Genomic DNA, 14,441 nt, shown 5'->3' with positions numbered 1-14,441 from the left:
AATTAGAAAATCAAGTTCTGCCTTTTAAGAGATTAAAGATGTAAACAGGACACTAGAAACAATTTCTAGTGTTCTTAATTCAAGAGATTGATGGCTAATCTCTTTGAATTGATAAGAGATGAAGAAGAAGAGATGAAAACCCTCAAAGTGGCGTGACAAAGGAGTGTGGCTGCTGGTTGTGTTTTATTTTTCTCATAACAACATTTATATAGCTAGGTTAACACATTAAACCCTTGCCACATGTCACCCTTTGATTAGCTCTAGGTTTAAGTGACCCAATCACATTGTGCCAAGTGTCAAACCTATATTTAATCTTGATTTTAATCATCTTACATGATTAAAAAAAATATTTGGCAAGCTTATGTGTATTCCCATGTGTCACCATCTCATGGTGCCACGTGTCACACTACAAAATGACCAAAATGCCCCTGTGTCTTAATTTTGAGTTCTTAACCCAAAATAATTATTTTCTTCTTCTAATTAATTTATATCAAATATAAATTAATTAATTAATCTCTATTAATTAATTTCTCATTAATTAAATTCATATTTAAACACTTTAAATATAAATTTAATTTATACTACACATCCAATAATCTAGATTTGGTTTCAAGTCATGCTAGGGACTTTGCAATTTAATTGCAAACCAAACCTATTTAATTAATCAATTAAACTCTTTAATTAATTAATTAAATCATATTTAAATAGGTGATAACTTGTGTATGTGTGTGACTTACTAGGCTCATCACTAATTGGCAATGAGACATGATATCAACTCTTAATATCATTAGAACTCTTTCTTACCATAAATGATTTCTCTAAATCATTTTATGAACCTCATAGACCATGGTTAACACCTAGCATAGCATGCCATGGCCATCCAATTAGTAATAAGGTTTACCTTAAATGAACCTATAATCATATGTTACCATGCACTAGAATCTCTCTGTTACAAAATCCCAACTAAAGCTGGAGTCATGGTTTATGTCAAACTCCATTTGCTATGAATATTATGTTCTCTTTTAATTCCAGTTCTTGATTAAAAAGATTTTCTCATCGAAACTCTTTTGAATAAATCTATCTGTCTGCCAGAACTTGAAACATCAAGAACAATTAAATGAACATAGGATTTTATCTCTATTTACTTAGAGGAATAGATTCCATCTTGATCAACACCTACCTCCATATATAACTAGTAGGAGCCAACACATGCCCATATATCCATACACAGTACAAGTATGAAAGCAGTATCAAACTCAAACTACCTATATACAAGATAACTGTGCTATCTCAGGTCTAAAGATTATATGCACTGATATGATTTATAACAAAATATTGACAAGAGTAAACTCCATGTGCTTGTCATAAGTGTCACTGGTTCGGCCTACTTATCATTTATAAGTGCCTATCATGTTTGTCATATGGCATGAGACTCACCATTCCATCTTATTTATATCTCATATAAATAACTTGGGAACAAACATGAATACAATCTTTCTGGATAAGTCATGTCCTTATTATGAAGTATCCTCGATTGTGAACCTATTTATGATACTTTGTGCTAGAAATATTGTCACTCATATTCTTAACAACTTAAGAATAATATTTCTAACAAAATATCAATAGACCTTTTCTATTACACATGAATATATTATATAAACAGAAAAGTGGAAATGCCATTTATTAATAAAATATGTACAAGATACATACTAAATGATATGCTCTAGGGCATACTACTAACAATCTCCCACTAGCACTAGAGCCATTCATTACAATATCTTAGACCTATCTTCTCAAGATGTCGGTCTAACTGAGTCTGTGATATAGGCTTAGTGAATGGATCAGCTGGATTTTCAGCTGATGCTATTTTCTGCATGGCTAAATCGCCTTGCCCAACTATATCTCTGATAATGTGGTAGTGCCTTTCTATGTGTTTGGATTTTGGGTGAGACCTTAGTTCCTTAGCCTGTATGACTGCTCCATTGTTGTCACAGTGTAATGGAACTGCTGACTCAATGGAAGGAACTACTGTAAGTTCTGTCACGAACTTCTTTATCCAAACAGCTTCCTCTGCAGATCCGATGCGAATATACTCGACCTCTGTAGTGGAATCTGCAATCGTGCTCGCTTTGGAACTCTTCCAACCGATCGCACCTCCATTACAAATGAACACATATCTAGAGGTAGACTTTCTATCATCAATATCGATTGGAAATCGAATCAAGATAACCTTCCAATTGCAAGTCTCCACCTACATAAATCAAGAATAAATGCTTAGTTCTTCTCAAGTACTTAAGGTTATTCTTGTGACTATCGATGTTCCAAACACGGATTGGATTGATACCGCTAGTCAAACTAACGAAGATATGCGATATCAGGCCTAGTACACAACATTGCATACATTATACTTTCAATAGCAAGCATATGAAATCTGCCATCTTATCTCTTTCTTCAGGTGTCTTTGGAGACATCTCTTTAGAAAGATGGATACCATGTCTCACTGGTAATAATCCTCTCTTGGAATCAAGCATGTTAAACCTCTTTAACACCTTTTCCAAGTATAGACTTTGGGATAAACCAATTATTCATTTCGCTCTATCTCTATAGATGCGAATCCCAAGAATATAGGTTACCTCCCCTAAGTCTTTCATGGAGAATGTATTTGACAACCATACCTTTATAGTCGTCAACATACCTGTGTCATTACCCATCAACAGTATGTCATCCACATATAAGACAAGGAAAGTGATAGCACTGTCACTAACCTTCTTATATACACATGGCTCATCCTCATTTTTGATAAAACGAAAGGATTTAATGGCTTCATCAAAACGGATGTTCCAACTCCTCGAAGCTTGTTTCAACCCATAAATGGATCGCTTTAGCTTGCATACCTTGGAACCATCTTGGGATTCAAAACCCTTAGGTTGTTCCATAAAAATGTTTTCTTTAATGTATCCATTGAGAAAAGCTGTTTTGACATCCATCTGCCAAATCTCATAATCATAGTACGCAGCTATTGCTAATAAAATCCTAATTGATTTAAGCATGGCAACAGGTGAGAAAGTCTCCTCATAGTTGATTCCTTGCCTTTGGCGAAACCCTTTCGCTACTAGCCTTGCTTTATAGGTCTCTACCTTTCCATCAGAACCAATTTTCTTCTTGAAAACCCATTTGTTCCCTATAGGTACAATACCTTCAGGTGGGTCAACAAGATCCCAAACTTGATTCTTATACGTGGAATCAATCTCGGATTTCATAGCATCAATCCATTTTGAAGAGTCTATATCTGATATAGCTTCTTCATAGGTAAGTGGATCATCTCCATGATCTACTTCTTCATGAGTAGACAACTCTTGTTCTTCTTCATGAAGAAAACCATATCTCACTGGTGGGTGAGATACCACAGTTGTTCTACGAGGAACAGTGTAGATGTTTCATCAACGGATATAGGTTAACTAGATGGATCTATATCCATCTGATCTGTTGGTTGGTCAGAATTCTCCAATTCTAACTCTATTTGCCTTCCTTTGCCTCCTTCTTGGACAAATTGTTATTCAAGAAATGTGGCATCTCTACTTATCACAACTTTTGTGAAGTAGGCAAATAAAATAATATCCAAAACTATCTTTTGGATATCCAACAAATCGACTTTTTTCTGATCTAGTCTCCAATTTATCAGTGTTTAGCTTTTTGATATAAGCTGGACAACCCCAAATCTTAACATGCTTAAGACTTGGTTTTCGTCCATGCCATATCTCATAAGGTGTGAAAGAAACTGATTTTGATGGAATCCTATTCGAATATACAAAGTCGATTCTAATGCAAATCCCCAAAGGAGATTGGCATATCGGTATAGCTCATCATACTACGTACCATATCCAATAGAGTACGATTTCTCCTTTAGATACACCATTCATTTGTGGCGTTCTGGAGAGTCGGTGAGAAAAATGTCATGCTCTCTCAAGTATTCATCAAATTCGATTACTCAAATATTCACCTCCACGATCGATCGAAGAGCTTTAATATTCTTTCTGTTTGATTTTCTACTTGATTTAAATTCTTTGAACTTTTCAAAAGATTCATGTTTGTATTTCATCAAATACAAATACCCAAACCTTGATTTATCATCAGTAAAGGTAATAAAATAATGAAAGCCCCATTTAGCCATTTCTTTAAATGGACCACATACATCACTATGTATTAGCTCCAAAATATTTTCAGCTCTTAGCCCCTGTCCAACAAAGGGTGATCTAGTCATTTTTCCCTGAAGGCAAGATTCATAAGTTAGAGTAGGCTCAGAGTCCAATAAGGATAGAATCCCCATTTTCTCCAATTTTGTAATCCTATCTTCTGCAACATGACATAACTTTAAGTGCCAAATATATTTTGAACTTGAGTTGGTTTTCACCACAGTATTGCATTCATTTAGATTGCTATACTCGGCGATGGAAACACTTTCTTCTTGGCAATGGAAACACTTTCCTATTGGCAATGGAAACACTTTCCTTTGCCTTCATCGACTTTAGTCTTCCTTTTTGTTTAGCTATTTTCTTAGAAGGATCGAGAATCGAGGTTTCTTTTCTTATTGCCCTTCTTCTTGTTGGACTTTCCAGTAGAAGAAGATGCAACCAAAGCTACCTCTTTTCCTTTATTGCACGGCATATTCTTTTGGGCAATAACCAGCATGTTGAGTAAACCGGCTAAGGTGCATTCTGTCTAGTCATATGGAAATTTGTCACAAAATTCCCAAAGACTCGAGGAAGGATGAAGGATCAAATCCGTCTGTAGTTGAAAATCCATGTTAAAGTCAAGATGTTCCAAGCTGCTCAATCATCCGAATCATCTTGTGGACATGATCCCCAACATTACATCCCTCAGACTTCCTCATACGGAATAGTGTCTAGATATCTCATACCTAGCATTCTGCTGTGCTCACCATACAAATCTTGTAGGTGAAGGAGGATCTCACTCACTTTCTGCATGTTCTCATGTTGTCTATAACTCATTACTCATGGAAGCAAGCATGTAACACTTAGCTCTCATATCATGCTCCTTCCACTTGTCCAAAGTTTCATGTTCCTCTTGTGTGGCCTCTGGAGCTAAGGGACCAGGAACATTTGAATCTAGAACATATCCTATATGTTCAAGGTTCAGGACAAGTTTCAAATTTCTTAGCCAATTAGACAAATTAGGTCCTGTCAACCTATTGTGATCAAGTATGCTTGCAAGGATATTGGATGGTGGTGGTTGTTTTGTGATCATTTTTATCGAGAAAATTAAGCTGCAGAAAATAATCAGATTAATTAGTAAATGTATCATGTAATTAACCAAAATGATTATGGTCTTTTAATCAAATTGGTCCTCCCACTAACTTAGCGAATCCTACACTTCCAAAGTAGAAAACGGAAATCCTAGTTGAATGGATTTCTAGTGGGTGATTGAATTCTTATAATTCTATTGATCATCCTCAGATACATCCATTATTGGAATTACAATAAACTATAAGTGAGCAACTCTTTGCCTATCACATCTCATGTGAGGTTCAATCCTTTACCTAGCCCCTAATGCTCAAAATCTCAGGTACATCCATTATTGACTTATCTTGCATTAGTTAAGTTGATCCCATTGAGCGATAATTATGCAAATAATTTTAATGTCCTCAGTACATCCAATATTGGCCACTAAACCATTTACATATTTACAACATCTCATGCTTAACAATTATTCTTAAGAAAATCTCTTAAATAAATTGCATCTTATGCAACTATTTAAAATTTCTTAAAATAATTGCCCCAATGGAGGGCCTATGTTATAATTACTTTAATTATAGCATTTCCAACTTAATCATTTGTTTGGAAGATTTTATAGTCATTCTATTTACTATTAAGATCTCACTTTGCACATTATCCATTTAGCATGCATATATCATATAATTGCATACATTCCCATACATCTCATGCATTCATGGATAAGCAGTAAATATGGTATGATCATGGACTTTCTAAGGGATTCAATATTGAGCCACCAAGAATTGAATCAGGGCATTCCTAGGTGCATTTCATTCATTCATTTTACAAGAGTTGCTGAAGGAGTACATAATCAACACTTGATCTTGAATTCCTCCCACTGGTCCCACCAATGCTCTTGACCTCCTTGAACTTCTTGCAATCCAATATTACATAGTAATCCTTGGCATACCAAGGCAAATTTACAAGAACTTAAATAAATGAAATTACAACCCAAAAATTATTACAAACTTAATAATACATGCCCAAAATAAATTAAAATAAATTAATTAATTTATAATCCCAAAGAAACATAAAAGAAATAAATCCAATCACATTGGTCTTTTATAGTCCATGATCATCCATCATGCATATCACTATTTAACAATTAAATAAAACATACATACTTAAATTAAATTGAATATCTCATATTCAACTTAAAAATTCAGATTTGAATATGATTCAAATAAATTTAAAAATTCAGATTTGAATCTCATTCAAACAAATTTAAAAATTCAGATTTGAATCACATTCAAACAACTTTAAAAATTCAGATTTGAATCACATTCAAATATTTTTTAAAAAATCAGATCTGAATTTTATTCAATCAATTTTAAAAAATCAGATTTAAATATGATTCAAACAACTTTAAAAATTCATATTTGAATCACATTCAAACAACTTTTAAAATTCAGATTTGAATCACATTCAAACAATTTTTAAAATTCTGATTTGAATCATAATTTAATTGTGTGATAAAAATTCTAATTAAACAATTTAATTAGACATAAAATGGATCTTAAATCATACAACAATTGCACATTCACCATCCATTTACCTTTGCACACTATTGTGATGCATCAACCATGCACACCATGGTGTTCATCATTTGTGCCGCCACTTTAACTTTGCAACCAGCAATAAACTCTTGATCTCATGATCAAACACACAATTAAATCATATAAACATCAATCTAAATGGCAAATATAGTGGCTCTGATACCAATTGAAGGGCAGGCGTGAAAAACACAAGTTTATACCATTGAATTCAAAAATTTTCACCTAGGGTCACATGCATCATGCAAGATTTATTTTTATCTATTTGATTTCAATGATAAACAACATATTAAAACTCTTTTAATATGTTTTTGGATCTGTATTTGCCATTTAAGATTTTAAAATTAATCAGATTAATTTTAGAACCCTAGATTAAATCAAGAACGATTACACTAACCTCTTGATGCACTACTGATGTCTGCGCCTTTGAGATTCGTCTTGAGGACACGGATGTTGTCCCTCTAGCTTGTCCACACCAAGAACACCTCTGTCAGCCCTTGAATAGCTTCTAAAGCTTTTTCTATTAATTAGAAAATCAAGTTCTGCCTTTTAAGAGATTAAAGATGTAAGCAGGACACTAGAAACAATTTCTAGTGTTCTTAATTCAAGAGATTGATGGCTAATCTCTTTGAATTGATAAGAGATGAAGAAGAAGAGATGAAAACCCTCAAAGTGGCGTGACAAAGGAGTGTGGCTGCTGGTTGTGTTTTATTTTCTCATAACAACACTTATATAGCTAGGTTAACACATTAAACCCTTGCCACATGTCACCCTTTGATTAGCTCTAGGTTTAAGTGACCCAATCACATTGTGCCAAGTGTCAAACCTATATTTAATCTTGATTTTAATCATCTTACATGATTAAAAAAAATATTTGGCAAGCTTATGTGTATTCCCATGTGTCACCATCTCATGGTGCCACGTGTCACACTGCAAAATGACCAAAATGCCCCTGTGTCTTAATTTTGAGTTCTTAACCCAAAATAATTATTTTCTTCTTCTAATTAATTTATATCAAATATAAATTAATTAATTAATCTCTATTAATTAATTTCTCATTAATTAAATTCATATTTAAACACTTTAAATATAAATTTAATTTATACTACACATCCAATAATCTAGATTTGGTTTCAAGTCATGCTAGGGACTTTGCAATTTAATTGCAAACCAAACCTATTTAATTAATCAATTAAACTCTTTAATTAATTAATTAAATCATATTTAAATAGGTGATAACTTGTGTATGTGTGTGACTTACTAGGCTCATCACTAATTGGCAATGAGACATGATATCAACTCTTAATATTATTAGAACTCTTTCTTACCATAAATGATTTCTCTAAATCATTTTATGAACCTCATAGACCATGGTTAACACCTAGCATAGCATGCCATGGCCACCCAATTAGTAATAAGGTTTACCTTAAATGAACCTATAATCATATGTTACCATGCACTAGAATCTCTCTGTTACAAAATCCCAACTAAAGCTGGAGTCATGGTTTATGTCAAACTCCATTTGCTATGAATATTATGTTCTCTTTTAATTCCAGTTCTTGATTAACAAGATTTTCTCATCCGAAACTCTTTTCTGATTAAATCTATCTGTCCTGGCCAGAACTTGAAACATCAAGAACAATTAAATGAACATAGGATTTTATCTCTATTTACTTAGAGGAATAGATTCCATCTTGATCAACACCTACCTCCATATATAACTAGTAGGAGCCAACACATGCCCATATATCCATACAGTACAAGTATGAAAGCATTATCAAACTCAAACTACCTATATACAAGATAACTGTGCTATCTCAGGTCTAAAGATTATATGCACTGATATGATTTATGACAAAATATTGACAAGAGTAAACTCCATGTGCTTGTCATAAGTGTCACTGGTTCGGCCTACTTATCATTTATAAGTGCCTATCATGTTTGTCATATGGCATGAGACTCACCATTCCATCTTATTTATATCTCATATAAATAACTTGGGAACAAACATGAATACAATCTTTCTGGATAAGTCATGTCCTTATTATGAAGTATCCTCGATTGTGAACCTATTTATGATACTTTGTGCTAGAAATATTGTCACTCATATTCTTAACAACTTAAGAATAATATTTCTAACAAAATATCAATAGACCTTTTCTATTACACATGAATATATTATATAAACAGAAAAGTGGAAATGCCATTTATTAATAAAATATGTACAAGATACATACTAAATGATATGCTCTAGGGCATACTACTAACATGATCAATATCCAAATAGGTGAATTAAGATATTTATTAATCTTTAAAAAATAGAACCGATAACTGATGAGTAACTAATATAATATACTTCTGTAATTTATATCAGCTTTATTTTTAAAACTATTATTTAATTTTATTTTTTATTTAGAATATATTATTCTTTTACATGTAACTCAAAAATAAATATTATTAATATTATTTGATTTTATCTTTTTATTCTGATCTTAACACTTTAATTAATGTATTGCAATTTAGTTAAAATATTTTCTATTAATAATAAAAAATATAAAATATTTATTTATTATGAAAAAAATACACTTTTTTTTATCTAAAAACTTAAAATTATAAGATTTTTTTCTTTATCAACAATAACAACTATTTTATTATTTTTTAATTTTATAATTATATTTTTAAAATTATTTAATTATTTTTTAAAGAAATTTAATTACTTTCTTATTTCAATAGTATAATAAATAATATGATAAAAAAATCAATAAATAAATGATATAATATATTAAATTAATAACCATATTTATTTAATAATAACATAAATAATAAATTTATAATTTTATATTTATTTTAATAATAAAATAAATTATATAAAATATATTCTCATTAATAATTATAGATATTAATAGCAACAATTAAATATAGTTTTACCAAATACTTAATATAAATCAGCTATCATTATTTACCAACTATCAACTATCAGCTAACAATAATTGCTATCCATTAATATATATCAGCTGTATTTAATAGTTAAACCAAATATACTTTGAGTTGTCAAGTTGGGATTATTTTCTCTTGGCTGTCATGCCGAATAATGATTCATACTTGGGCTTGATGTACATTCTCATGGCTAATCCAGTTAAATGTGGGCCTCTTTGAATTTTATTTTATTATTCTTTTGTGTATTAATAAAAATGAGCTTTCTTTTTCATTAATTATAGTAAAAGTATTCTCAAATTAATTTATAACTAATTAAATATGTATTAAGATTAATTTTTTAAAAGTGATATTAAGAGTGTATTTTCTATATTTTTCCAATGTATTTAATATTATTATTTCCAAAATTGTTTTACATAAAATTAAACTTTGATCGATAGAGAAAAAAAAAAAAAAAAAACTCACTTCTAATAATTAGAGTGGCTAGAATAACTTAATAGGTACTTTGCACTTACAAGTTAGAACATCAATTGCAAGCCTCACTTTAGAAAAGGAATCCTAGATCCCGAAAGTCAAGCAACATTATCATTCAAATTATTAAAAAGAAAATATAATTACTATAGAGGGATAAGTATATATATATATATATATATATATATATATATATATATATATATATATATATATATTTCCAACAAAAAGAAAAGCATACATTTCAGCTTTAGCAAATGATTGGTGAAAATCATACCTAATCGCTTTCAAATACTGCTTGAACAAAGAAGCTTGTGGACGTTCGCTTTCAAATACTGCTTGAACAAAGAAGCTTGTGGATATATATATATATCCAACAAAAAGAAAAGCATACATTTTAGCTTTAGCAAATGATTGGTGAAAATCATACCTAATCGCTTTCAAATACTGCTTGAACAAAGAAGCTTGTGGACGTTCGCTTTCAAATACTGCTTGAACAAAGAAGCTTGTGGACAACAAAAAGAAAAGCATACATTTTAGCTTTAGCAAATGATTGGTGAAAATCATACCTAATCGCTTTCAAATACTGCTTGAACAAAGAAGCTTGTGGACGTTAGCTTTCAAATACTGCTTGAACAAAGAAGCTTGTGGGCGTCCACAAGCTTCTTTGTTCAAGCAGTATTTGAAAGCTAACGATCCTAAGCTTCTTTTTTCAAGCAGTATTTGAAAGCGATTAGGTATGATTTTCACCAATCATTTGCTAAAGCTAAAATGTATGCTTTTCTTTTTGTTGGATATATATATATATATAGCTAGGCCAATCATATATATATGCTGACAGGGGTTTGAAGTAGTCCACTTACTTCATTAATAATAATAATAATCATCACAAATTTTATATCCATGCATCTGGTAAATGAAAAGGAGTTTCTTTTATTATTATTTTAAATAATATCGAATTAATTTTGTATTTGATAGTTACAAGTACACAATTGCAATGAATATTTGATAAATACAATTCGACAAATTCAACTTCCAAGGTTTTACTTTCTCTCCCAAGTATGTTGTTCAGAAGAACAGATGGACAAAACCATATTTAAACTTAACAAATACTAAATCAAAGAATTGTGCAATAAATAAATAAATAAAGGAATATTATTCTCGTCCTTCAGCAAAAAATTAAGTGGTGTCCAGAGAAAATTTCTCATCAGTTCACCATCTTGCAGTTCAAACGAACTTGGCCTTGATTTCCAGTCAGTGGTTTTATATTGCCCATCTTAACCATAGAATTAGCAAAATCATTCCAGAAAGCTGGCGCATTTGAGCTATAAGTATTCACAAGATTATCAGTAGAGCCACCATTGAAGAGTTGTTGATCAGAGTGAAGAAGCCCTTTCTTATTTTTCAAGTTGGTGAAGTAAGCAAGGTCAAAGCGTGCAGGTGTTGGGTCTAGAGGTGCAAGGTTTCCATCACCTCCATTGGGTGGACAAGTTGATCTTCGCTTTTGTGCAAAATTTGGGTCAACATTAGTTTCATTGTAGATCCTATTCTTGAAGGCACCGCACTTTGAGAAACCTAAAGTATGGGCACCAGATAGCACAACAAGGTCTTTCTCGTCGAGACCTTGTTTCTTGAAGCCATTAATGAGCTCAGGAAGGTCTGCAAAAGGTGATGGGAGGTCAGTTTCCGCTGCGGTCCTACTAGCTGTGGTTGAGTCTCTCCTCCCCAGTTGCACCGCCCATGTTGGGCCACCAAGCTGCGCATTTTAAAAAGAAAAAAAATATTAAAGCATTAACAATGGAGGAGATAATTTGCTTCTATTTGTGCTTAATTTCAATTTTTTCATGTCAATATATGCAAAGAATAGAAAATGGATTAATTAGATATATAGATGTATACCGCAACTACAGAATCGCGAGCTACAACTGCTAAGATGTCTGCACAAGAGACCACTGCACCTCCACAGGCTTTGTCCACCTCTGACTTAATTTGATCGATAACTTCAAATCCCTAGCAGAATTTGCGTTAGGGAGGGCATTCTTTTCACTGTCAATGGTGGGAGAAGGATCCAAAAGAATTGAAGCATCACAGCCCTATACAAAAAAAACCCAATACAATTCATATATATATATAAAAAAATAAAAAATAAAAAAAAAAAAAAAACTAAATTTGCGAAGAGAATTTTTCTCAACTAGGTCTATATATATACATACATTAACAAAACAGTCATGGAAGTGCAGACGCAATAAAGAAGCACCCATGCGTCGTTCTCTGTACACTGCAGCCTCAACAACTCTTTTGATAGTTGGTAAAGCATTGGGACAAACTCCATCATAGTAAGAGGGAGTTAGTGAGGAAGAAGCTGTTGCAACGAGAACCAAAAGAAGGTACCCACAAAGACTGAAGGTGCTACTTGAAGCCATTTGGTTAATTCTAACAGCGTACTATAGTGAACGTGTAAATGCTAATTCTGGATTCGAAGGAGAAAGATGTAGTGGTAGGTTTTGTGTGTCTCTTGGGCAAGGAGATATGGGTATATATATATAGATATGAAGAGCATATGTAAACTTGAGTTTGACTTGGGCAGTGGATGTGACTATGTCCATGCAAGGGAAGGGAATGAGTAGTAGGCATTGTTTTGATTTGGTCTTTGTATATTCGCAAGTTGTGTAGGTAGTAAGAATTAGCTGTGCTCTATTTCGTTGAAACCCGCCAAGTTTCTCCACTTTAGTAAGCCAGCCTAAACGCGTAAGCAATTGGAAATGCGTAATTATGACTTCTCAATTTTATATTAATGCTGTTAATTTAAGCCATATTGGTATCTTATGGGCCAATAATAAGTCCATTTATGCTGACATGTAAATGAATTGACATGCTTGCTCGTGTGACCTCAATAATTGACATTAGTCACAATTTTTAGGAGGAGAGGCAATTAATATTGGCTAATTATTAGATACACAGAAAGTATCAAAAAAATAGTGCTCGCTCTTTAATAAAAAAGTGGATACTCTCTGTAATATAAAAAGTGTGTTTCATATAATTATGAGAGATGATAAATATGCACTAGATATACTTAATAATTTCTCATTAATACTTCTAAGCCTATTAGTGTATCTACTTTGATCAATATTACAGCTAATAAGTTAGCTTAGTTATTAAGGGAGTTTAACTAAATATATCAAATTCTGATCATCTAAAGAGCTTTTTTTTTTTTTAGATATAAATAGTTTATTTTTAATAAAAAAAAATTATGGGTTTCATATATACCAAAAACTAATAATTATAATAATTATTTTACATAATTGAGTCAATAGGTAAATAATCAATGTTTTTATTTCATAGTACAGTAAGGTTAAAGATTCGAATTCTAACAGCCTTCATCTCTATTAATTCCTAATGATTTTCGAAATGAAAACGATATAAATCATTTTACATTAACATCGCAATACTAAACGTATAAACGTATATATTGTTAAATTTATCATCAGCCAATTCCATGTCAACCTTACGGGATGTCAGATTTAAATGTCAACGCATATATTGTTATTTTTTTCCTTATATATACGCATGCTAATAAATTTTTTTTCCAACGGTAATAACTTCATTAATATAAAAGAAATCAATACATTCAAATTGGTTAACCAACTTTATAGAATAATAAATCATTATAAATAGTAAGAGAATATAATGACCGTGTGTGTATATATATATATATAATCTTTCTTTGCTAGAATAGGAAGCCCTATTAATTAATCTATAATTAATTAGTAGTCAAATTCGAATTAAAAAAAATATAAATATAATTTTTTTTAGATAAATAGCATATTTTTAGGGATTCATACGATGCCTATTATTATTATTCTATTAATCATCATTAGTCTAAACAAAGTTAATTATATCTTTCTGGCTTTGAAATATTTGGTGAATGCATGTGTATGGGAAGATGAGATGCTCTAATTAATAAGATTTAGGGGCAGTATTGTTAGAACATGTCCTACATGAGAAAATCACGCTATTTCCAAATAGTCAACCAAAATTAATGATGAACTCAATTCAATATAAAATCGAAATATAAATATTTGGTACTCATATATTTAATAAATAGGTCTTATTTTGATATTACTTTTAAATAAATATTGGATGAAACTTTTTAGAGTTTTTTTTTTTTTTTTTTAAGCCTTTCAGAGTTGAT

General features: G+C 31.4%; 1 pseudogene; it reads right to left on the bottom strand.

Annotated features, from left to right (window-relative positions):
- Positions 1–11,176: 11,176 nt before the first annotated feature.
- Positions 11,177–12,749, bottom strand: LOC131177229 (peroxidase 2-like; annotated as a pseudogene).
- Positions 12,750–14,441: the final 1,692 nt, after the last annotated feature.

The sequence above is a fragment of the Hevea brasiliensis genome, unplaced genomic scaffold (genome assembly GCF_030052815.1).
Source record: "Hevea brasiliensis isolate MT/VB/25A 57/8 unplaced genomic scaffold, ASM3005281v1 Scaf369, whole genome shotgun sequence".
NCBI lineage: Eukaryota > Viridiplantae > Streptophyta > Magnoliopsida > Malpighiales > Euphorbiaceae > Hevea > Hevea brasiliensis.
Note: the sequence above shows the minus strand (reverse complement) of the source record. Positions and strands in the feature narration are given on the sequence as shown.